We start from the raw sequence: 26575 nt of genomic DNA, 5'->3' as shown, positions 1-26575 counted from the left end.
AGCCATGGCCGATGATATTTCAGCATCGGCCATGGCTGGATTGTAATATTTCACCCGTTATAATGGGTGAAATATTACAAATCGCTCTGATTGGCAGTTTCACTTTCAACAGCCAATCAGAGCGATCGTAGCCACGAGGGGGTGAAGCCACCCCCCCTGGGCTAAACTACCACTCCCCCTGTCCCTGCAGATCGGGTGAAATGGGAGTTAACCCTTTCACCCGGTCTGCAGGGACGCGATCTTTCCATGACGCCGCATAGGCGTCATGGGTCGGATTGGCACCGACTTTCATGACGCCTACGTGGCGTCAAAGGTCGGGAAGGGGTTAATATCTGCCCTCAGTCACTGGCTTTCCCACTCTGGCGGAGATGATTGCGCGGGAGCCCACGCCGTTTTTTTACGTGATTTAACCCTTTTATTTCAACAGCTAGAGTCCCCAAATTTTGCACACATACACTTCTAACATTGCTAGTGAGGAATATGTAAAAAAATAAGGGGTATGAAATGGTTTACTGTATGTAATCCATGTCTCACATCCTGTCGGGTTTGGGAAGGAGATAGCAAAAGCCGACAATTGAATTACCAGCTTTTCTGCTATCTAGCGCTATATGAAATATAAATATGTGTGCATATATAAATATATATATATATATATGTGGATCACTGACTGTATATATATATATATATATATATATATATATATATATATATACTAGCTATTGAACCCGTTCTACGCCCGGGTGGCGAGCATTTATATTGGTATATGGTCTCCAACCTGTCATGTGCTGCTCCATCCTGCGCCCCCATCCTTTCATGAGCTGCTCCATCCTGCGTCCCCATCCTGTCATGAGCTGCTCCATCCTGCGCCCCCATCCTGTCATGTGCTGCAGCCATCCTGCGTCCCCATCCTGTCATGTGCTGCTCCCATCCTGCGTCCCCATTCTGACATGTGCTGCTCCCATCCTGCGCCCCCATTCTGACATGTGCTGCACCCATCCTGCGCCCCCATCCGGTCATGTGCTGCACCCATCCTGCGCCCCCATTCTGACATGTGCTGCTCCCATCCTGCGCCCCCATTCTGACATGTGCTGCACCCATCCTGCGCCCCCATCCTGTCATGTGCTGCTCCCATGCTGCGCCCCCGTTCTGTCATGTGCTGCTTCCATCCTGCACCCCCGTTCTGTCATGTGCTACTGCCATCCTGCACCCCCGTTCTGTCATGTGCTGCCCTATTCTGTCATGTGCTGCTCCCATCCTGCGCCATCGTTCTTTAATTTGCTGCTCCCATCCTTATGCCCCATATGCTGCTCCATAAAGGTTTATGGCCCCCATAAGATGCTCCATAGTATATGCCCCGTACACTGCTCCATAAAGGTTTATGGCCCCCATAAGATGCTCCATATTATATGCCCCGTACACTGCTCCATAAAGGTTTATGGCCCCCATAAGATGCTCCATAGTATATGCCCCGTACGCTGCTGCGATATATATATATAAAAAAATACCATACTCACCTATCATCGCTGGGTGCCGAGTGCTGGGGGGCCTGAGCAGGCGGGGACACCGGCGCGCTGTGGGGGTCAGATGCCGGTATCGACGCCAGCTCAGGCCCCCGACACTTGCTATATTCACCTGGCCCTGATCCAGCGCTGCGCCGCTCTCTTCCGGGTCCTCTAGCTGTGACTGTTCAGTCAGAGGGCGGCGCGCATTAAGCGTGTCATCGCGCCCTCTGAACTCTGAACGTCACAGGCAGAAGACCGGGACATGGAGCCGCACGCAGCGCTGGAACAGGGGACAGGTGAATATAATACTTATCCTCCTGGCGCGTCCCTGCCTGTCCGTTGGAGATCGCGGTGTGCGTTCAGTGTTTACGCATACCGCGATCTCCTGGGAGCGTCACTCTGTGGGGTCCAGACTGCGCCGGCGCTTGCGCAGTCTATAAAGGCTTCGGACAGAGTGACGCTCCCAGCGTTATATTATAGATATATATATATGACTGTGTATATATTTTTATGAATATTTGAGGCCATGGATCCATTCTATGTCCATTTTGCAAGCCGGTGAGAAAATCTCGCCGTACGGATGCCATACGGATAATTTTTGGAGAAAAAAAATCGCATCCTCGCATTGAATACGGATCACTGTTCAGGAAATTTTCTGTGTATCTCGGCCATCAAAAACGGACCGTATTTTTATACGTTGTGTGTGACTCCGGCCTTAGAGGTAAAGGCTACTCTCACACTAGCGTCGGAATCGGCCCGTCGCAATGCGTCGGGCCGAGATTCCGACGCTAGCAGTGTATGCGCCGCACAACGGAGGCAGCAGATGCATTTTTCCAGCGCATCCGCTGCCCCATTGTGAGGTGCGGAGAGGAGCGGTCAATCAGTAGCAAAAAACGTTACATTTAACGTTTTTTGCTCCCGGCTGGCCGCCACAACACGGCGCAACCGTCGCACGACGGTTGCGACGTGTGGCAATGCGTCGCTAATGTTAGTCTATGGGACAAAAACGCATCCTGCAAACAACTTTGCAGGATGCGTTTTTTGCCATAAACGACGCATTGCGACGTATTGCAAAAAACGAAAGTGTGAAAGTAGCCTAATAGAAACATATGCACCACTTCTGCATTTATCACCCACTCTTACAAATGGCTTACAAATACTGCTAATGTGATGGCTGTGTGCACACGTTCAGGATTTTTCGCTATAAAAATGCTTAAAAAATGCATACATATGCATCCCATCATTTATAATGCATTCCGCAATTTTTGTGCATATGTTGCATTTTTTTCCCGTGAAAAAAACACATCTCAGTAAAAAACGCAGCATGTTCATTAATTTAGAGGATTTTTTGCGGATTTCCCACTATATTATTGCATTGGAAACCTCCGGAAAAAGCGCAAAAAATCCGCAAAAAAAATGCGTGCATATTTCTTGCAGAAAATGTCCTGTTTTGTTCAGGAAATTTCTGCAAGAAATCCTGACGTGTGCACATAGTCTGTGAGTTGTGGGGTATGAATTAGACGAGTAATGCCCCCATACTCCAGACACAGCGCCACCCATTGGTAAACTGGGAGAACCTGGCGTGAAAACGCCGTAGGTCGCTACATTTTTTCCCAACTACGAATTGCACCAAAAGTTTTAGTGTATGTGCACACATAGTGGATTTGCCTGTGGAATTTTCTGTGCGGATTCTGCATCTCTTGGCAGAAAATTCAGGTCAAAATCTGCAATGATTTTATGCGCTTTTGTTGCGGATTCTGTGTTGATTTCATGCTTTTTTACCACTGCGGATTTCTATTATGGAATGGGTGCAGAAACGCTGCAGATCTGCAATTGATTTACAGTACAATGTAAATCAAGGAGAAAAAAAAATGCTGTGCACTTTGCGGAAAATCCGCTGCGGTTTATGGGTATGTGCACACGATGCGGATTTTGCTGCGGATCTGCAGCAGTTTCCCATGAGTTTACAGTTCAATGTAAACCTATGGGAAACCAAAAACGCTGTGCACATGCTGTGGAAAAAACGCGCGGAAACGCAGCGGTTCCGCATGTCACTTCTTTCTGTGTTTTCCGCAGCGCTTTTACAACTAAGCCTATGGAAAACCGCAGTTCTAAAACCGCAGAAAAACCGCGGTAAATCCGCAGCGGTTTTCCACTGCGGATTTATTAAATCCGCTGCAGAAAAATCCGCAGTGGACCTAAATACGTGTGCTCATAGCCTTAATCCGCTGCGTTTTCCGAACAGAATTTTCCGCACCATTAGTACAGCATTTTTTCCCCATTGATTTACATTGCACTGTAAATCACTTGCGGATCTGCAGCGTTTCTGTGCGGAAGAAAATGCTGCGGATCCGAGGAAATCTGCAACGTGTGCACATACCCTTATACTTTTCAAAGAAACCTGTAAATGGCGGCAGGAGTGGCTGTGCCGCCTGTGGTAAGTTAGTAACCCCGGGCAGTGTGTCAGCTGATACCGGGATTATCCGCTCTTTGCCAGGAGCTGCGAACCGTGCTGTTCGTCGTCGCTCATATTACGTACAGTGAGCAGCGCCGCCGCCGCCTCACACAACGAATTTCCCGCCAACTGCGCGCGGACTCTTCCTAGTCCTGCTGCCGGCCGCTTATCTGCGACCTGTATAAGGGGGAATGTTTGTATTAGAATAACGCTGAAATAAAACCCCATGGAGGAATATTCCTTAAACTCTTTTTTTTTTATATGAGTTGTGTAAAATGTATGTAAAACTAATGTCTGAACAAGGCAAACACGAGTGAAGCACATAATTTTGCTCCCCCTCTCTGCCGGCCACAGTTGGTATGACCCTGCGCGGCGCTGCTGACACAGAGTCTGAGTTTCCCGCGCTCTGGAAGCAGCTGCTGAGGACGGAGCCCGAGAGGCTTCTGACACCGGAGTGAGAGGACCCTGCAGCTCCGGACAGTGCGGTACAGAGGCCCCCGATAACGTCTCCCGAGCCCCTCCATAGGCGGAATGATGCAGGTCAGTGACTATGGGGAGTTGTGCAGGTCAGCCCCCCGCTGTAAAGGTGCGGGGTCACCATTACACAGGGAGGGCTTCTGTAGCACACGTCAGCCTCAGAATTGCTATATTCTGGCTTCTCTCCGTCGCAATATGAGCAGATCCGAAAAATGGCTGCATCTGTCATACGGTGCACACCAGCAGCGCAGAGCGGACCTCATTGACCCAACGTTCAGCATTTTTTTTCTGGCTAAAAAACTGATTGCAACTGGATTTATGTGTGTATGTTCCCACGGTCAGTAAATGCTGCGTACCTCCACATCACCCAGATGTTACAGCATAGCGGATGGTATTTCATGAGTTCCCATGCCCACTATGCGTGCACCAACGCCTGCAGATCACCCGAGGAGACGGACATGAAGCGCGTTTTTCCAGACCGCATCATGTCAATTTATCTTGCAGAGATGCGAGTCTCCGCAAGATAAATGTCACCTATACAATGTATTGTGATTCCTCACGGTTGAGGGAACACATGCGATTTACCTGCGTTCAATAGCCAGAAGTGCTTTGGACGCAGCAGACACGTGCTGCGTCCAAGCGCTGCCAATTCCTGAACGTGTGCACATGCCCTCAAAGTTTTGTCAAATCCAAATATTGGTAGAAGTGCATATAAAAATACAAACAATACATCTTCATGTAAACACTTGGTTAGCACACAAGCATGCACGGATAACGCCTTATTAGAGCACATTCGCACCTCACTAGTGGTCATGCATGAACACTTACTCCATTTGGATACCCTTTGTGGTCTGTGGGGCCCACAGCAATCAAATGCTTATCAAAAATCCTCTGTTTAGGTAACAAGCTTTACTAGTAGGGCAATTGCAAAGTGTTAACCCCTTAATGACCGCCAATACGCCTTTTAACGGCAGCAGTTAAGGGCACTTATTCCTCAGCGCCGCTTTTTAACGGCGCTGCGAAATAAGGGTATAGCGCCCCCCAGCATCTAAATTCTCCAGGGTTTTGGCTACCGGGGATAACTGAGACCCCGAAGAACATGATTCAGGATTTTTTTTGATCATCTCCGGCCTTGTGATCACCACTATTCACCAAATAACGGCGATTGCAAAAAATTCTCATTCATTTCTCTCTCTTTTGATGTGATATAACATGCTAGAGGAGAGAGAAATGGGGTCCACCGGTACCTTTGCCATCCCTGAACCCTCCTGCTCCGGTCCCCGGCCCTCCCCATCTTTTTCCTGGAAGAAAAGGGCGGATTCATTTGCAGTGCGCCCGCCGAGATGTGCAGACTGGTACCCGGCAACAATAGATTTTTCCTATTGGTTCATTTTGATCACTGTGAGGCTATGTGCCCACTTTGCAGAAATGCTGCGAAAATGTCCACAGCATTTCTGCAACTCCCTGCTGCGGGTAAAGCGCATGTGGAATTCGCATGCGTTTTGCAAGCGTTTTTAGCTTGCAGAATCCTTGCGTTTTCCAAGCGATTTGATGCATCGCTTGGAAAAGTGATTGAGAGGTTGGTTACACCTGTCAAGCATAGTGTGACCATCTTTTTACTATTGATACTGCCTATGCAGCATCAATAGCAAAGATAGAATGTTAAAAATAATAATAAAAAGAAAAGAATATGCTTATTCTCACCTGCGACGGCCCCCAATCTCAGCGGCGCTCCCGGTACATTCCATTCCCAGGGATGCTTTGCGCGAAGGAACTTTGTGATGTCATGGTCGCGTGACCGTAACGTCATCCCAGGCGATTCACACAATGCATCCCTGGGAACGGACTTGCCGCGTGCACGGCTGAGAGCCGGGGAGGACTTGGGGGGGCCATCAGAAAGTAAGTATATCCCTATTTTTTATTTTAAAGGGAATCTGTCACCCCAAAAATGGCCTATAAACTAAGGCCACCGGCATCAAGGGCTTATCTACAGCATTCTATAATGCTGTAGATAAGCCCCCGATGTATCCTGAAAGATAAGAAATACATGTTATATAATATTCACCCAGGGGCGGTCCCGCTGCAGTCCGGTCCGATGGGCGTCGAGGTCCGGGTCCGGTGCTGGAATGTGCAAAGCAGTCATCAAAGCAAAAGGTGGCTACTTTGAAGAACTTACATACCGTATATACTCGAGTATAAGCCGACCCTCCTAATTTTGCCACAAAAAACTGGGAAAACTTAATGACTCGTGTATAAGCCTAGGGTGGGAAATGCAGCAGCTACCAGTAACTGTCAAAAGTAAAAATAGATACCAATAACAGTAAAATTAATTGGGACATCAGTAGGTTGTGTTTTTGAATATCCATATTGAATCAGGAGCCCCATATAATGATCCATAAAGTTTATGATGGCCCCATAAGATGCTCCATATTAAAATATGCCCCATATAATCCGGCATAAATTTTAATAATGGCCCCATAAGATGCTCCATAGACACATTTGCCCAATATAATGCTGCACAAATGTTGATTATGGCCCCATAAGATGCTCCATACAGACACTTGCCCCATATAGTACTGCACAAATGTTGATTATGGCCCCATAAGATGCTCCATACAGACACTTGCCCCATATAGTACTGCACAAATGTTGATTATGGCCCCATAAGATGCTCCATAAAGATATTTGCCCCATATAGTGCTACCCAAACGTTGATTATGGCCCCATAAGATGCTCCATACAGACACTTGCCCCATATAGTGCTACACAACCGTTGATTATGGCTCCATACAGACGCTTGCCCCATATAGTGCTGCACAAACGTTGATTATGGCCCCATACAGACACTTGCCCCATATAGTGCTGCACAAACGTTATGGCCCCATAAGATGATCCATCCAGACACTTGCCCCATTTGCTGTTGCTGTGATAAAAAAAAAAAATATCACATACTCACCTCTCCGTCGCTCAGGCCCCCGACACTTTCAATATTCACCTGACTTCGTTCCGGCGCCGCTCCATCTTCAGCATCTTCTGCACTGACGTTCAGGCAGAGGGCGCGCAGTAACTACGTCACCGTGCCCTCTGCCTCTGAGCGTCACTGCAGAAGACGCTGAACACGGAGCGGCGGCTGGAACGGGGAGCAGGTGAATATCGCGCAGCGCTGCGCTCCCCCTCCCCGTTATACTCGCCTGCTTCTGGCGCGGTGCAGTCCCTGGTTCCTCTACTGAGCGGTCACCGTTACCGCTCATTACAGTAATTAATATGTGGCTCCACCCCTATGGGAGGTGGAGCCGCATATTTATTACTGTAATGAGTGGTACCATGTGACCGCTCAGTACAGGAAGGAGCTGGGGAGCCAGGGACCTGCAGGGAGCGCGCCAGGAGCAGGTGAGTACAATTAGACAGCTCCCCCTCCCCTGCCGACCCCTGGGTATGACTAGAGTATAAGCGGAGAGGGGGGCTTTCAGCCCCCAAAAATGGGCTGAAAATCTCGGCTTATACTCGAGTATATACGGTAATTTCAGTTTCACACTTTTTTTGTTAAGTACCGTATATACTCGAGTATAAGCCGAGATTTTCAGCTCAAATTTTTGGACTGAAAGTGCCCCTCTCGGCTTATACTGGAGTCACGGTGGGTGGCAGGGTCGGCGGGTGAGGGGGAGAGGGCGCTGAGGCATACTTACCTAGTCCTGGCGATCCTGGCGCTCCCCCTGCCGTCCCACGTCTTCGGGTGCTGTAGCTCTTCCCCTCTTCAGCGGTCACGTGGGACAGCTCATTAGAAAAATGAATATGGACTCCACTCCCATAGGGGTGGAGCCGCATATTCATTTCTCTAATCAGCGGTAACGGTGACCGCTGATAGAGGAAGAGGCTGTGGCACCGAAGAGCAGCTGTCCGGGAGAAGGAGCTGGACGCCAGGAGCAGGTAAGTATGTCATATTTACCTATCCCTGTTCCACACGCCGGGCGTCGCTCCATCTTCCCGGCGCCGCTCCATCTTCCCGGCGTCTCTCCGCTCTGACTGTGCAGGTCAGAGGGCGTGATGACGCATATAGTGTGCGCGGCACCCTCTGCCTGATCAGTCAGTGCGGAGAGACGCCGGGACCGGACGCTGGGAGCTGCAAGCAAGAGAGGTGAGTATTTTTTTTTTTTTATTGCAGCAGCAGCAGCAATGGCACAGCTTTCTATGGGGCATCTATGGGGAAATAATGAACGGTGCAGAACACTATATGGCAGAGCTATGGGACAAAAATGAACGGTGCAGAGCACTATATGGCACAGCTATGGGACAAAAATGAACGGTGCAGAGCACTATAAGGCACAGCTATGGGACAAAAATGAATGGTGCAGAGCACTATATGGCACAGCTATGGGACAAAAATGAACGGTGCAGAGCACTATATGGCACAGCTATGGGACAAAAATGAACGGTGCAGAGCACTATATGGCAGAGCTATGGGACAAAAATGAACGGTGCAGAGCACTATATGGCACAGCTATGGGACAAAAATGAATGGTGCAGAGCACTATATGGCACATCTATGGGGCAATAATGAACGGTGCAGAGCACTATATGGCACATCTATGGGGCAATAATGAACGGTGCAGAGCACTATATGGCACAGCTATTGGAGCAATAATGAACGGTGCAGAGCACGATATGGCACAGCTATGGGGCAATAATGAACGATGCAGAGTACTATATGGCACAGCTATGGGGCAATAATGAACGGTGCAGAGCATTGTATATGGGGCACAGCTTTATATGGATCATCTATGGGGCAATAATGAACTGTATGGAGCATTATATGTGGCACATTTTTATATAGAGCATCTTATGGGCCCATCATGAACTGTATGGAGCATTATATGGGGCTCCTGATTCAATATGGATATTCCAAAACACTTAACCTACTGATGTCTCAATTAATTTTACTTTTATTGGTATCTATTTTTATTTTTGACATTAACCGTTAGCTGCTGCATTTTCCACCCTAGGCTTATACACGAGTCAATAAGTTTTCCCAGTTTTTTGTGGCAAAATTAGGGGGGGGTCGGCTTATAATAATAATAATCTTTATTTTTATATAGCGCTAACATATTCCGCAGCGCTTTACAGTTTTGCACACATTATCATCACTGTCCCCGATTGGGCTCACAATCTAGAATTCCTATCAGTATGTCTTTGGAATGTGGGAGGAAACCGGAGTGCCCGGAGGAAACCCACGCAAACACGGAGAGAACATACAAACTCTTTGCAGATGTTGTCCTGGGTGGGATTAGAACCCAGGACCCCAGCGCTGCAAGGCTGTAGTGCTAACCACTGCGCCACCGTGCTTATACTCGAGTATATACGGTAGTTAATTCCACATGTGTTAATTCATAGTTATGATGCCTTCAGTGTGAATGTACAATTTTCATAGTCATGAAAATACAGAAAATCTTTAAATGAGAATGTGTGTCCAAACTTTTGGTCTGTACTGTATGTGGGGGGGAACCCCTGTTTGGGCGCACGGCAGGACTCGGAAGGGAAGGAGCGCCATTTGACTTTTTGAATGAAAAATTGGCTACAATCTTTAGCGGACACCATGTCGTGTTTGGAGAGTCCCTGTGTGGAGCTCCCCCCACAAGTGAGCCCATTTTGGAAACTAGACCGCCCAAGGAACTTATCTAGATGCATAGTGAGCACTTTGAACCCCCAGGTGCTTCACAAATTAACCGGAAAAAAGAAAAAGTACTTTTTTTCACACAAAATTTCTTTTAGCCTCAATTTTTTTTCATTTTCACATGGGCAATGGGATAAAATGGATCCTACAATTTGTTGTGCAATTTCTCCTGAGTACACTGATACCTCATATGTGGGGGTCAACCACTGTTTGGGCGCATGGAAAGGCTCGGAAGGAAAGGAGCGCCATTTGACTTTCTAAATGAAAAATTAGCTCCAATCATTAGCGGACACAATGTCGCGTTTGGAGAGTTCCTGTGTGCCTAAACATTGGAGCTCCCCCACAAGTGACCCCATTTTGGAAACTAGACCTCCCAAGAAACTAATCTAGATGTGTGGTGAGCACTTTTTACCCCCAAGTGCTTCACAGAAGTTTATAATGCAGAGCCGTGAAAATAAAAAATCTTTTTTTTCCTCAAAAATGATTTTTTAGTCCGCAATTTATTTTCTCAAGGGTAACAGGAGAAATTGGACCCCAAAAGTTGTCCAACTTGTCCTGAGTACGCTGGTACCCCATATGTGCCGGTAAACCACTATTTGGGCACACGTCAGGGCTCGGAAGGGAAGTAGTGACGTTTTGAAATGCAGACTTTGATGGAATGATCTGTGGGCGTTGCGTTTGCAGAGCACTTGATGTACCTAAACAGTAGAAACCCCCCACAAGTGACCCCATTTTGGAAACTAGACCCCCCCAAGGAACTCACCTAGATGTGTAGTGAGCACTTTGAACCACCAAGTGCTTCACAGAATTTTATAACATAGAGCCATGAAAGTAATCATTTTTTTCTCTTCGCCACGACAGCACCCACTTGAGAGAGGGTATCCGCCCCTAGGAACAGGAAACCCTATGGAGAGATAAAAGGGGCGGCTCACGGAGATCCATTCACGTGGCCTGCGGGGAGCAAAGCACTCGGGTAAGGGTGTCGTCGCGCCGTCCTCGGCGGGCGCACGAGCAGCGTGGGGCTCCAATGTATCTTCCCCCGGAAGTAAAGCAAAAACTTCCGGGGTGAACCAGGAGGATAGACGGCGCCTGCGCTGGTGGAAGTGCGCATGCGCACACAATATGGCCGCGACCTGGAAGTGACACATTTCCGGGTGCAACAGGAAGAAGATGGCGGCCCCATTATCAAAAGGACGCCGGCGCTGATACTCCGGTGTCCAATATGGCATCCCCTCAGGACCCTGCGATGCCTTCATTAGAAGGCGCAATAACGCCTGGCAGCCATACGAGCAGCGGACGCTCCAAACAAAGCAGGTCCTCCACAAGGAGTACCAAGGATAAGAGATCGGACCAATCGATTCCTCAGCCTGTGACTCCATCTCCTCCTCTTCAGCCGGTACCTTGGCATATAGCTTCACTGGCGTGAGTGTGTATTCTACCCTATTAAGCTGAATATTATTCGCTCTTCTTCTGTGCACCCTAGGCAAAAAGAACCAAAAAAAATGAAACACAAACAATGTGCTTTGTTACCAGCCCCTCCCCGGTACTCATACAAAAAGATTGTGTCACACATCCATTGAATCCACCTTACGTGAAGAATCCTCAGTAAGGTCAGAAGACATTAGAAAAATGATTAGAGATGAGTTACGAGCCTTACGAGGTTCGGAGAGTATTCCTGAAAGTAAAAATAGGAGGAAATACGATTCACCAAAATCTGACCAGTCTACTGATGTTGACGATAGAGATACGGACATTTCCCAGGAATACGTTTCCTCAGAGGGTGAACAAGACACGTGCTTTCCGACAGAAAGCATTGATAATCTTGTTAAATCTGTGTGTAACACCATGGGCATTGAAGACACTAAAGACCCTAAAACGCCACAGGACATAATGTTCGTTGGCTTATCAGAAAGGAAAAGACCTTCTTTTCCAGTAATGGCAATTAAAAATTTGGTTAAAAAAGAATGGGAGAGCCAGGGGCAAAGAGGGTTACCATCATCATCAAAAAGACGCTATACCTTTAATGATGAAGATATTTCCACATGGTCAAACGCATCAAAGGTGGATGCGGCGGTAGCATCCACATCTAGAAAAACCTTGCTGCCAGTAGAGGATTCAGGTTCTTTATGAGACCCACTGGACCGTAAAGCTGACTCCCTCTTAAAGAGGGCATGGGAATCGTACAGGAGCATTCAGACCGGCCATATCAGCTGATTGGACGGCTAGATCCATGTTAGTCTGGTTAAACGACCTGGAAGAGGGGTTAAAAGGTGGGCTCTCGAGAGATAAACTGATCTCCTCTATACCCTTGATCAGAGGTGCTACAGCCTTCTTGGCGGATTCATCTGCTGACTCCATTCGGTTAGCGGCTAAATCAGCAGGCCTGACTAACGCAGCACGCCGGGCTCTTTGGCTAAAGGGTTGGAAAGGAGATCCCCAAACAGTATCTAAATTATGTGGCCTTCCATGCCAGGCTGAGTACCTGTTTGGCACCAAATCAGATGAAATCCTAACTAAAGCGGGTGAGAGGAACAAGGAATTCTCTAATAATTATTTTCCATCTTATAGGAGAGCATTCCGGAAGCCCGTATTTAATAAAAGAAAGGATTTTAAAAACCAGGACTGCTGGGCCAGTAAATACACCAAACAAAAAGGTGCATTTTTTGGAAAGCGCCCATTTAAAACAGAAGACAAACCCCGTTAAAGCAGATCTACCCGTAGGTGCTAGACTGTCTTTTTTTCTCCAGACAATGGCAAATAATAACCTCCAACTCTTGGGCAACTAGCCTCATAACTTCTGGCCTAAAATTAAAATTTGCCCGAGTCCCTCCGGACTCATTTCTATTGACTTCTTTAAAGTCTCAATCTCAACAGAAGGCTTTAGGGCAGGAAATAATAAATCTCCTATCCAAAGGGGTGTTAGTAAAAGTCCCGTTTCATCAGAAGGGAAAGGGATATTATTCCCCTTTATTTTTGGTCCCAAAACCAGACGGGTCATACATAACTATAATAAACCTTAAGAGATTAAATATCTTCTTAGAAAATCAAACCTTTGAAATGGAGCCTATCCGATCCACTGTAAAACTTTTGTTTCCCCATTGCTTTATGGCAGTACTAGACCTAAAAGATGCCTATTACCATCTACCAATCTTTATCAAACATCAGCAATATCTGCGTGTGGCGATCATGATGAAGGGGCAAGTGTGTCATTTTCAATATACAGCAATGCCCTTTGGACTGTCAATAGCTCCGAGAGTCTTCACCAAATTAATGTCATATTTAAAGGGAACCTGTCACCCCCGTTTTTTGAGATTGAGCTATAAATACTGTTAAATAGGGCCTGCGCTGTGTGTTCCTATAGTGTATGTAGTGTACCCCGATTCCCCATGTATGCTGAGAAATAACTTACCAAAGTCGCCGTTTTCGCCTGTCAATCAGGCTGGTCAGGTCGGGAGGGCGTGGTGACATCGCTGGTTCTTCCTCAGCTTTACGTTGGTGGCGTAGTGGCGTAGTGGTGAACAAGCAGCGCGCGATCTGCGCTGTCATCCCTTTCGTCGGTGGGGGCGGCCATCTTCCTGGGGCCGCGCGTGCGCAGATCGAGTGCTCTGCTGCACGGGGCTTCAGGAAAATGGCCGCGGGATGCCGCGCGTGCGCATTAGAGATCGCGGCGGCCATTTTCCCAAAGCCGAGATGCAAACTCGGCTTTGGGAAAATGGCCGCCGCGATCTCTAATGCGCACGCGCGGCATCCCGCGGCCATTTTCCTGAAGCCCCGTGCAGCAGAGCACTCGATCTGCGCACGCGCGGCCCCAGGAAGATGGCCGCCCCCACCGACGAAAGGGATGACAGCGCAGATCGCGCGCTGCTTGTTCACCACTACGCCACTACGCCACCAACGTAAAGCTGAGGAAGAACCAGCGATGTCACCACGCCCTCCCGACCTGACCAGCCTGATTGACAGGCGAAAACGGCGACTTTGGTAAGTTATTTCTCAGCATACATGGGGAATCGGGGTACACTACATACACTATAGGAACACACAGCGCAGGCCCTATTTAACAGTATTTATAGCTCAATCTCAAAAAACGGGGTGACAGGTTCCCTTTAAGGTTAAAAGACACCCTCATAGTACCATACTTAGATGACCTGTTAGTGGTGGGAAATTCCCCTTCACAGTGTCGGCAACGCCTGTTTAATATAGTTTCATCCCTGCAGGAATTGGGGTGGTTAATTAATTGGGAAAAATCCAGATTTTCTCCAACAACTCGCCAAACATTCCTAGGTCTTATATTAAGGTACCTTCACACATAACGATATCGTTAAGGATATCGTTGCAACGTCACTCTTTTTGTGACGTAGCAACGATCCCGCTAACGATCTCGTTGTGTGTGACAGCGACCAACGATCAGGCCCCTGCTGGGAGATCGTTGGTCGCTGGGGAATGATCAGGACATTCTTTTGGTCGCTGATCACCTGCTGTCATCACTGGATCGGCGTGTGTGATGCCGATCCAGCGATGTGTTCACTTGTAACCAGGGTAAATATCGGGTTACTAAGCGCAGGGCCGCGCTTAGTAATCCGATATTTACCCTGGTTACCATTGTAAAAGTAAAAAAAAAAACAGTACATACTCACATTCTGATGTCTGTCACGTCCCCCGGCATTCACAGGGTTAAAACTGCTTTCGGCAAGAGCGCTGCTAATGCACGCGCTCCGGCCGAGAGCTTCCCTGCACTGACTGTCATCGCCGGCAGTAACAGCTGTGACGTCACCACTGTGCTCTGCTTTACGGCCGGCACTGACACAGTCAATGCAGGGAAGCTGTCGGCCGGAGCGCGTGCATTAGCAGCGCTCCTGCCGAAAGCAGTTTTAACCCGGGGGACGTGACAGACATCGGAATGTGAGTATGTTTTTTTTTTTTTTTTTTTTTTACTTTTACAATGGTAACCATGGTAAATATACCGGGTTACTAAGTGCGGCCCTGCACTTAGTAACCCGATGTTTACCCTGGTTACCCGGGTGCTGCAGGGGGACTTCGGCATCATTGAAGACAGTTTCAACGATGCCGAAGTCTTTCCCATGATCGTTGGGCGCTGGAGAGAGCTGTCTGTGTGACAGCTCCCCAGCGACCACACAATGACTTACCAACGATCACGGCCAGGTCGTATCGCTGGTCGTGATCGTTGGTAAATCGTTTAGTTTAAAGGGAACCTGTCACCTGAATTTGGCGGGACTGGTTTTGGGTCATATGGGCGGAGTTTTTGGGTGTTTGATTCACCCTTTCCTTACCTGCTGGCTGCATGCTGGCCGAAATATTGGATTGAAGTTCATTCTCTGTCCTCCGTAGTACACGCCTGCGCAAAGTAATCTTACCTTGCGCAGGCGTGTACTATGGAAGACAGAGAATGAACTTCAATCCAATATTTCGGCCAGCTTGCAGCCAGCAGGTAAGGAAAGGGTTAATCAAACACCTGAAAACCCCGCCCATATGACCCAAAACCAGTCCCGCCAAATTCAGGTGACAGGTTCCCTTTAACGGTACCTTTAGACTCCGTAAGCCAGAGATGTTTTCTTCCAGAATCGAAACAATTAACAATTAGAAACAAAGTACAATCAGTGGTTAATAACTCCCATAATTTCCCTAAGAGAAGGCATGTCCCTTCTTGGTTCTTTCACATCGTGCATTCCGACTGTCCCATGGGCTCAATTAGGCGATTACAGTATACAATTTTACAGGAAGAAGAAAGATTATAGGGTCATTTAGATGGTCGATTATCCCTACCAACAGAAGTAATCCAATCCCTGACCTGGTGGCTAGAGCCGAATCACTTTGTCAGTGGGGTCCCCTGGGTGGCCAAACCCTCAAAGACAATTTATACTGCTGCTAGTCCTAGTGGTTGGGGAGCACACTTAGGAGATCAGATAGTTCAAGGTCAGTGGTCTATTAGGGAGTCAAACGATTCATCTAATGAAAGGGAGCTAAAAGCTATCTATCATGCCGTGTGTAAATTCCTTCCGCAGCTACACGGAACAAATACAAGAATATTGTCAGACAACATGACATCAATAGCATACATAAATCATCAAGGAGGAACAAGATCGGGAGCTCTCATGTCTATAGCCGACGACATCCTAGCTATGGCCAAGAAATATCTTCTATCCTTATCAGCACTGCATGTCAAAGGAGTGGACAATTCAAAAGCAAATTTTCTCAGCCGTCACACCCTCCACCGAGGAGAGTGGGTTCTCAACCGTCATATCTTCATAATGATAACCGAGAAAAGGGGAATACTCAAAATAGATCTTTTCGCTACAAGGAGCAACAGACAAGTAAAAAACTTCGCTTCACTATTTTTGACCGACAATCCCAATATCCTGGATGCCCTCCAATTTCCATGGACATTCCGAAAAGCATATGCCTTTCCCCCATTGATACCGCTTCCAACCGTGATCAGGAAGATAAGGGAGGACAGAGCAGATGTGATTCTAATAGCTCCATTTTGGCCCAAGAGACCATGGTTTTCCTGGCTCAGAGCCATGTCAATCTCGGATCCATGGATTCTTCCAGGGTCCCTTCAACCACCCTCATGTGAAGGGCCTACGGTTGACAGCCTGGAATTTGAGAGGCAGCTTCTAAAACTAAGAGGCTTTTCAGATAAAGTAATTGATACCCTTCTACTAAGTAGGAAAAGATCTACCACATCTATATATGTAAGGGTGTGGAAGACATTTCTAAGCTTCTACCCAACAGCTTTGTCAAACGAAATTCCCATTTCTGTTTTTTTAGAATTTCTTCAAAGGGGCCGTGATTTAGCTCTATCAGTCAGTACCTTGAAAGTACAGGTTTCTGCCCTAGGAGCCTTATACAGTCACAATATTGCAGGAGACAAGTGGGTAGCCAGATTTATTTCAGCATGCCAAAGGTCAAAATCAGTCCAAATTCCCCACATACCACCTTGGGATGTTAATTTAGTCCTCAAAGCTTTAACAGGGCACCCTTTTGAGCCACTACACTCAGCCCACATAAAACACGTCTCCCTCAAGACAGCTCTTCTGGTCGCCTTGGTGTCGGCAAGAAGAGTAAGTGACATACAGGTATTATCAATAGATCCTCCTTTTCTGTCAATACTCCCGGATAGAATCCTCCTAAAAACAGACCCTTCCTACTTACCTAAAGTATGCACCAAATGTCATAGATCTCAAGAAATGTTCCTTCCTTCCTTCTATAGTTTATATCACCACATCACACATATAGCCAGCAGCTCTTGTTTTGGCCAAAAGATTTTTTTTAAGCTGCCACCATGACAAGGTAGACTCTCTTTTGGCCGAGCTCTACTCTATCCTATTAATCATTTATTAAAATATCCAATACAATTTAGGTATATTAATTTTGCAATTTTAAAATGACCAATAATATCATATACAAGGGACAAATGCCACCGCACCATGTCCAGACCACATATTACCACCAAAGTGACTGAATAATATCACATACAAGGGACAAATACCACCGCACCATGCCCAGGTTATATATTACCACCACATAGCGACCAAATAGCACATACAAGGAACAAATACTGCCACACCATGGCCGGACAACATGTTACCACCACATAGTGACTGAATACTACAATACTGATCATTAATAAAAAAAACAAACACAATACTAATATCACCATAAGTGCCATTATACACAGGAGATCTGTACTTAGTATACAGTGTCTGTATAGGTAATACGCTGATTACGGGTGACATTATACACAGGAGCTCTGTATATGGTGTCAGTGTAAAGGTAATACAGTGATCACTGGTGACATTGTACACAGGACCGCTGTATATAGTATACAGTGTATAGTGTAACAGGTAACATACTGACCAGTGATGTCTCTAGGCAGGCTCGGACTGGCCCACCGGGGAATCGGTGGATCCCCCGGTGGGCCCCTGCCTCGGACAGTCTCTACTGAGCATCGCTGCATGCCCGATTTAAGCTCCGCCTCTCCCCGCCCATGAGAAGAGAGAAAAGCCGTGCTCCTGCATATACCTGGTATAATGGTGGGGATCATTGCCTCAGACTGCAGCATTAGAGAGCAGTGTGGGGCTGGATCTCTTCCCTCCCCGGAGTCTCTGGCTAGGATGGGAGGCAGGAGGCTCAGCACAGCCATGTACCTGACCTGCACTCAGATGCTGCTCCTGGAGCCTGACAGCAGTAAGCCCCGTCCACCAGCATGGACTGGGTCAGGCTGCTGCAAGATGCGGCCAGGAGGAGAGCTGTGCAGCCGCTGAAGCTAGCAGAGCTTTGTCGTCGGCATGGTCAGAAGGGGAGGCCCCAGAGGAACACAGTAAGTACTGGAGCTTCCTGTTTATGTCTATCCTGACTTTCTCTCCTGGCGTACACACCAACAAAAGCTGTTTTTTTTCTGTTTGCCCCTCACAGCTGCACTCTTTCTGCCCCCCTCTACCCTTTCTACCTTCTAGTAGTTGTTAATATTGCTTTACCTTCCCCCCACTGCTCAGCTGTGATGGTGACAAGAGTGTCCCCATCTTCTTCATGGCACTTGCTGCCCGAAATCCTATGTTATTTCTGTGTGTGCATAAGGTGTGTACACAAATCATAATATGTACACTATCTAGAGATGTACAGTGTGTATGTCTGCGATGCATTTATGTCAATAAGTGACTGTATGTATACATGTGACATTTTTAGTTTATAGTCAGACATTAAAAAGCACCGCAACAAAACACATGTACTAAAGATACCTGGCATTTTTATATGCAGAATGAACAATGAATATATTTATAATGTCATTTATCACAGAAATATAACCGTAAAAAAAAAATGCCATCTCTCCAGTTTACATTGGGTGCTCTATAACAGTGATCAAAAGGACAGAATAGGAAAAATGTCCTATTGTTGCTGGGTACCAGCTGGCAGATCTTGGGGGGTGATGACAGCCATCACATAATCAGACAGCAGAAAATCCAGCCCCGATCATGTTCTCCGGGGTCTCGGGTACCCCTGGTAGCAGAGACCCTGGAGATTTTCTGACTCTGGGGGCGCTACAGCCTTATCCCTGATTGCATTTTAAAACGGCGATGAGGAAATAAGTACACTTAGCTTAATGAGTATCGGCGGTTGCTAAAGGTTTAAACTAAGGCTATAATCATGCAATCAGTATTTGGTCAGTATTCTACCTCAGTATTTGTAAGCCAAAACCAGGAGAGGAACAGTCAGAGGGAAAGTAAAAGGCCGGGGTCATATTTGCGAGTGCAATGTGAGAGACTCGCACGAGTCTCTCACCTCAATACCCGACACTGCCGCTGCCATTCGGGACTGGAGTGTGCGGCTGCATAGAAATACAGTGCCGGGTATTGAGGCGAGAGACTCGTGCGAGTCTCTTGCATTGCACTCAGAAGTGTGACCCCAGCCTAAGGCTAAGTTCACACTGGGCGTTTTTGCTGTGTTTTAATGCGTTTTTTATACTAATTTTCACCTGCGTTTTACAGTACCAGCAAAGCCTATGAAATTTCAGAGATCTCATGCACATACATTGGTTTATTTTTTAACAGTATTTTGTGCTTTGCATGGTTTTTTGGTTGTAGAGCATGTCACTTTTTTCAGCGTTTTTTTAGTGTTTTTCACACATTGAATTGAATGAAAAAAAGGCATGAAAAAAACACACCAAAAATGCAGTGGAACCTGCCAAGCACTCAGGTTTTGCTGCAGAAACTGATGTAAAATACTGATAGGCTGTGTGCACACGTTGCGGATTTCCTGCTGATCCGCAGCATTTTTTCCATGCAGAAACGCTGCAGAACCACAAGTGATTTACAATACAATGTAAATCAATGGGAAAATAAAAGTGCTCTGCTAATGGTGCGGAAAAATCCGCACGGAATCCGCACTGGATTAAAAAAAGGACCATGTCAATTCTTTGTGCGTTTCTGTACCCATTCCATTATAGAAAAGTGCAGGGCTAAAAACACATAAAATCCGCAAGAAAAACGTGCAGATTTTGACCAGCGTTTTCTGCCAAGAGATGCAGAATCAGCACAGAAAATTCCAGAGGCAAATCTGCAACGTATGCACATAGCCATAGTGTGTGACCATAGCCTTAAAGAAATGGATCTATCAAAAATAGACAAAAATGGCGATGGAAAGAACCAATTAAATACGGTAATCAGGTCTTTGTTGTTTCCGTTAGTGTCCATTTTTTTTAGCAGAAAAAAATGTGCAGCATGTTGTACCTCTACTAGTGAATATGATGAAACTTACTACTGAGCCTCCTAACACATACTACAACACAAAGGTGAACCTAGCCTGGGTATTGAAATTTAGAGTGGACCCCTGGAGTCAGTTCCACTGGTGGGCCCTAGCCACCCCAGTCCGACACTGTCTCTAGGTGAAGTCCTTCATCTTTGCTTTTCATCTTCATCCAGTTCAGACCGCCATCACTTCTTCCAACCGGGGCCCGTCCCTGCAGGAAATAAGTTATCTAGAGCACCGCTTGCAGAAAACATAACTTAATTTTTTCCCAACTTCTAAACTACACCAGAAATTAAGGCAACATAGTGTCACTCTGCACAGTAACGGCCGCTTCCCGCATTTAAAACGGTATCCTCAAAAAATAAAATAAATACATCACTGCAGTAATAATATCCCTTAATTAGCCCCTATGGTAATAATAACCCTCATCCTGGCCCCGTGTGTCTCATTCCTGGGTCCAGCCATATGTTCTCCCATCCTGGCCCCATATGTTCTGCCATCATGAGTATCCATTCTGCCCCCATGTGGTGTCCGATCCTGCCTTCCCCCGTGTTCCCCATACTAACCCCATGTGTGCTGACGTTGGCCAGTGGCTTTTAACAATTGCCGTGCGGGCAATAGAGTTTAACTGAACCTGTGTCTTGGACGCAGGTTCAGTTACTGCAGCGGCCGCTGGGGCCCGATGCGGGCCCCCTCTCGTCATCGGTTCCTGTATATATAGTACCAGCTCTCGGCTATCTCTGCCATTTTAAAATTGATTTAATTTTTTTTTTCTATCTGAATAACATCAACCACATTTATTATTGGGACATTAAACATGCGATTATGCTGCAGCGCAGGTGCCATGGCAGGCACCTGCCTGCAGAGGTTTTTTCTTTTCTCCCTTCAGTTTGTACAGGTATGCATTATGCAAACTAGGGGGCAGGTCACTGAGGGAGCAGTGACTTGTCAGCAGGCTGCATTTATGTATACCTAAGCAGAGCAGCACATAAAGAACCCCTTCCCCCCCACAAGCCGCCCCGGAGCACGAGCATATCATTAACTAAAAACTGAAAATAAAGATTAAACAACAACCACAAGATGGATTTCATCAATCAAGGTATCATTTTAATCCGTATAATGGTGCCGACCTGACACTGTTGGTTACTGTGCACAATCCTGCTGACAAGTTCCCTTTAATCACATAATGTAAAATAGAAGAATTAACTGGATAGAAAGGCAAAATGAGCAATTGTAAGTACACCGTGCTATATAATATGATGACTACATTATATTAAGATAAACACTTTGATGGGAGTGCTTCTTTAAGGCTATGTGCACACGTCAGGATTTCTGGCAGAAATTTTCCTGACAAAAACCTGACATTTCTGCCAGAAATCCGCATTTTTTTTGCGTGTTTTTGATGCATTTTTTTGCGTGTTTTTGATGCGTTTGTCTTGCGTTTTTTTCCAAATGCATAGAATAGCAGGGAAAAAAACAAAAAAACACGCTAAATTAATGAACATGCTGCTTTTTTTTTTTTTTACCGCGATGCGGTTTTTTTTTTTTGGCGGAAAAAAAACACATCATGTGCACAAAAATTGCAGAATGCATTCTAAATAATAGGATGCATATGTCTGCAGTTTCTAATGCGGTTTTATCGCGTTTTTATCGTGAAAAAAACATGAAAAAACCTGAACGTGTGCACATACCCTAAAAGGCATAAAACTTTGCATTAATCAATAGTACATGCAAAAATAAGAAACTTGTAATATATCTTATCAGATTATTCTGCTTCCTTCCTCCACTTTTCATCCCTGCCTCCTGAACTTTCTTAATTCTCACTCTGAAAAAAAACAAAAAAACAGCTCAAATTGCTGCCATCTCACTGTGGTGTCATGTTACATAGCCTGTTAATGAGAACATGTCAGCAGGATTGTGTGTAGTAACCTGCACAGTGTCAGGTCAGCGCCTTTATACTGATTAAAACAATACCTTTGTTGATTAAGGCTAAGTGCACACGCTGCGGATTGCTTTGTGGAATTTTCCGCAGCGGATTTGCAAAATTCGCAGTGAAAAACCGCAGCGGTTTTTACTGCGGATTTACCGCTGTTTCCTCTGCGGGTTTTGACCTGCAGATTTCTATTGGAGCAGGGGCAAACCCGCAGCGGAATCCGCAGAAAGAATTGACATGCTGCGGAAAATAAACCGCAGCGTTTCCGCGCGGCTTTTTCCGCAGCATGGGCACAGCGTTTTTGGTTTCCCATAAGTTTACATTGTACTGTAAACAATCCGCAGCAAAATCCGCGGATCCGCAGCAAAATCCGCAACGTATGCACATAGCCTAAATCAGTCTTGTGCTTCTTTAATCCTTGTTTTTAGATAATGATATGCTTGTGTCCTAAGGCGAGGTTGGTGTATGTGGTGCTCTTATTAGATACTAGATGGTGGCCCGATTCTAACGCAGCGGGTACTCTAGAATATGTATGTAGTTTATTTATGAAGATTTCAGAATAATGCAATGAATACACAGGATTCGGCCGCCCGGGCGCGATCAATTAGCAAAGCGTGGTTCAAATCCCGCGCTAATTTGCGGACGGACTGCGTTTGTCGCTGATTGGTCGCGCCAAACCACACACCAACCTGACATATACTACACTACACACGCCAACCTGACATACACTACACCACACCACACACCAACCTGACATACACTACATACTTTCCATACGTGACATGGTGTTCTTTAACGATTGGAGCTACTTTTCCATTCAAAAAGTCAAATAGCGCTCCTTCCCTTCCGAGCTTTGTCGTGCGCCCAAACAGTGGTTTATGACCACATATAAAGTATTGGTGTACTCAGGAGAAATTGCCCAACAAATTTTAGGATCCATTTTATCCTGTTGCCCATGTGAAAAAGAAATAATTGAGGCTAAAAGAAAATTTTTGTTGGAAAAATTGAAAATGTCCATTTTTTCCTTCCACGTTGCTTTAGTTCCTGTGAAGCACCTGAAGGTTTAATAATCTTCTTGAATGTAGTTTTGAGTAGCTTGAGGGGTGCAGTTTTTGGAATAGCGTCGCTTTTGGGTGTTTTCTGTCATGTAGGCCCCTCAAAGGGACTTCAAATGTGATGTGGTCACTAAAAAAATAGTTTTGTAAATTTTGCTGGAAAAATGAGAAATTGCTGATAAACGTTGATCCCTTATAACTTTCTAACAAAATTTTTTCCCCCAAAAATTGTGCTGATGTAAAGTAGACATATGGGAAATGTAATTTATTAACTATTTTGTGTCACATAACTCTCTGGTTTAACAGAATAAAAATTCTAAATTTGAAAATTGTGAAATTTTCGCCAAATTTCCTTTTTCCCCCCAAATAAACGCAAAAATTATCGACTTAAATTTACCACTAACATGAAGCCCAATATGTCACAAAAAACAATCTTAGGATCGCTAGGATCCATTGAAGATCCTGAGTTATTACCTCATAAAGGGACACTGGTCAAAATTGCAAAAAATGGCCAGGTCATTAAGGTCAAAATAGGCTGGATCATGAAGGGTTTAAAATGAGTAAATCATTCAATCTTCTAAAAATGTCACAGCATTTCTTATGCAAGTTGCCTCTTCTGAGAAAAAGAGGGCTTAAACTCTGTAGCGCCACCTGTTGGAAGTAGCAATCCTACAAGTCACAATCAACCCTTTAAAGGGAACCTGTCACCCCGAAAATCGCGGGTGAAGTAAGCCCACCGGCATCAGGGGCTTATCTGCAGCATTCTGCAATGCTGTAGATAAGCCCCCGATGTTACCTGAAAAAGGAGAAAAAGATGTTATATTATACTCACCCAGGGGTGGTCCCGCTGCTGGTCAGGTCAGATGAGCATCTCTGGTCCGCTGCGGCGCCTCCCATCTTCATTACAAGACGTCCTCTTCTGATCTTCAGCCACGGCTCCGGCGTACTTTGCTCTGCCCTGTTGAGGGCAGACAAAGTACTGCAGTGCGCAGGCGCCGGGCCTCTGACCTTTCCGGCGCCTGCGCACTGCAGTACTATCCTCTGCCCTCAAGAGGGCAGAGCAAAGTACGCCTGCGCCGGAGCCGTGGCTGAAGATCAGAAGAGGACGTCTTGTAATGAAGATGGGAGGCGCCGCAGCGGACCAGAGACGCCCATCTGACCTGACCAGCAGCGGGACCGCCCCTGGGTGAGTATAATCCAACGTCTTTTTCTCCTCTTTCAGGTAACATCGGGGGCTTATCTACAGCATTACAGAATGCTGCAGATAAGCCTCTGATACCGGTGGGCTTACCTCACCCGCGATTTTCAGGGTGACAGGTTCCCTTTAAAGAGTTGTGCAATATGACTTAGGATAAAAGCCAAATCAATATCTCAATTCGCAGACACGGTGTTTCGGGATGTTGACCCTCGTCAGTGCGAAGCATGAGAACTGATTTGGCTAGGTGAGGGGCTCTGGACTGGGGTCTTAAGGGGTATCGTTTGTCAAGGTAAGGAGGCTTATTCGCCGTGCAATGCTTTTCTGGGAAATATAATATGCAAATTGCCTCTTCTGAGAAAAAGAGGACTTAAACTCTATAGCGCCACCTGTTGGAAGTAGCGATCCTACAAGTCACAATCAACCCTTTAAAGAGTTGTGCAATATGACTTAGGATAAAAGCCAAATCAATATCTCAATTCGCAGTGGCGAATTCACAGGTGGCGCTATAGAGTTTTAGTCCTCTTTTTCTCAGAAGAGGCAATTTGCATATTATATTTCCCAGAGGAGCATTGCACGGCGAATAAGCCTCCTTACCTTGACAAGCCAGAGATGGTATGTCACTCTCCATAAGGAGAAACGATACCCCTTAGGGTATGTTCACACGTTCAGGATTTCCATCCTTTTTTTTTCCTGACTGTTTTTTAAAAAACTGCAGCTCTTGGCAGAAAACGCAGGTCCTTTTTTTGGTCCTTTTTTGGTCCGTTTTTGATGCGTTTTTTGATGCGTTTTTTGATGCGTTTTTTGATGCGTTTTTTTGATGCAGTTTTCTAGCCAGAGTCTGTGTGTTTTCTAGGAATTTTTTTAGGGTTAAAATGGCTGAAAATACCCTACCCCTACCCCTAACCCTACCCCTAACCCTAACCCTACCCCTAACCCTACCCCTAACCCTACCCCTAACCCTAACCCTACCCCTAACCCTACCCCTACCCCTATTCTAACCTTAGTGAAAAAAAAAAAAAAAAAAATTCTTTATTTTTTTTTATTGTCCCTACCTATGGGGGTGACAAAGTGGGGGGGGTGTCATTTACTATTTTTTTATTTTGATCACTGAGATAGGTTATATCTCAGTGATCAAAATGCACTTTGGAACGAATCTGCCGGCCGGCAGATTCGGCGGGCGCACTGCGCATGCGCCCGCCATTTTGCAAGATGGCGGCGCCCAGGGAGAAGACGGCCGGACGGACACCGGGACGCCGGGTGAGTATAAGGGGGGGAGATTAGGGCACGGGGGGGGGCATCGGAGCACTGGGGGGGGGCATCGGAGCACTGGGGGGGGGCATCGGAGCACGGGGGGGCGGGATCGGAACACGGGGGGGGCAGCCACACTCCGCCCACGCACTTCCGCCCGCTCCCCGCACTTCCTGCTGCAGCGGTTCTGCACATCAAACCGCAGTAAAACCCGCAGATATATTTTTGATCTGCGGGTTTTACTGCGGTTTGGACCTCACAATGGAGGTCTATGGGTGCAGAACCGCTGCGGCTCCGGAAAAAGAATTGACATGCTCCTTCTTTTTTCCGGGAGCTATTCAGCGCGTCTTTTTTTTTACAATTTCCGGACCATGTGCACAGTGTGTCCTGTTTTCCATAGGGTACAGTGTACTGTACCCTGCATGGAAAACAGCTGCGGAACCGCAGCGGCAAAACCGCCGCGGTTCCGCGGTAAAAAACGCACTGTGTGAACATGGCCTTAGACCACAGCATTTCTTAAAATATAACACAGATCTACTTTAACTAAACAACATGACTAATGCTGTCACATCTGCGTGTGGTTGAAGAGGATATTCTGTCCTCGATTCTCCATGCTCCTAATTCCCGAGTTGGAGTTAGGATGAAGCTCCCATGTTTCCGCTCTCTTTATCATTTAATTTAACTTCTCACGTGTTTTCAAGCAAAGACTATTATGCTATCTTTCCATAGGTAAGGCTTTCGGTTTCAGTGTCCCAAGCGGCTGACCTCCTTTTTTT

At 46.4% G+C, this 26575-nt stretch overlaps 1 protein-coding gene and 1 long non-coding RNA gene across 2 annotated transcripts in view; one reads left to right on the top strand and one right to left on the bottom strand.

The window, feature by feature from the left end:
* LOC138670798 (uncharacterized) overlaps positions 1-26575 on the bottom strand; it is a 228516-nt gene that overhangs the window by 79845 nt on the left and 122096 nt on the right. The gene's annotated exons all lie outside the window — the stretch shown is intronic.
* Positions 4364-26575, top strand: part of TIMELESS (timeless circadian regulator) — a 222249-nt gene continuing 200037 nt past the window's right edge. The window contains exon 1 of the mRNA XM_069758445.1: positions 4364-4497. The gene's annotated coding sequence lies outside the window, so the exon portion shown is untranslated. The remainder of the gene's footprint in view (positions 4498-26575) is intronic.

The sequence above is a fragment of the Ranitomeya imitator genome, chromosome 3, assembly GCF_032444005.1.
Source record: "Ranitomeya imitator isolate aRanImi1 chromosome 3, aRanImi1.pri, whole genome shotgun sequence".
Classification (NCBI taxonomy): domain Eukaryota; kingdom Metazoa; phylum Chordata; class Amphibia; order Anura; family Dendrobatidae; genus Ranitomeya; species Ranitomeya imitator.
Note: the sequence above shows the minus strand (reverse complement) of the source record. Positions and strands in the feature narration are given on the sequence as shown.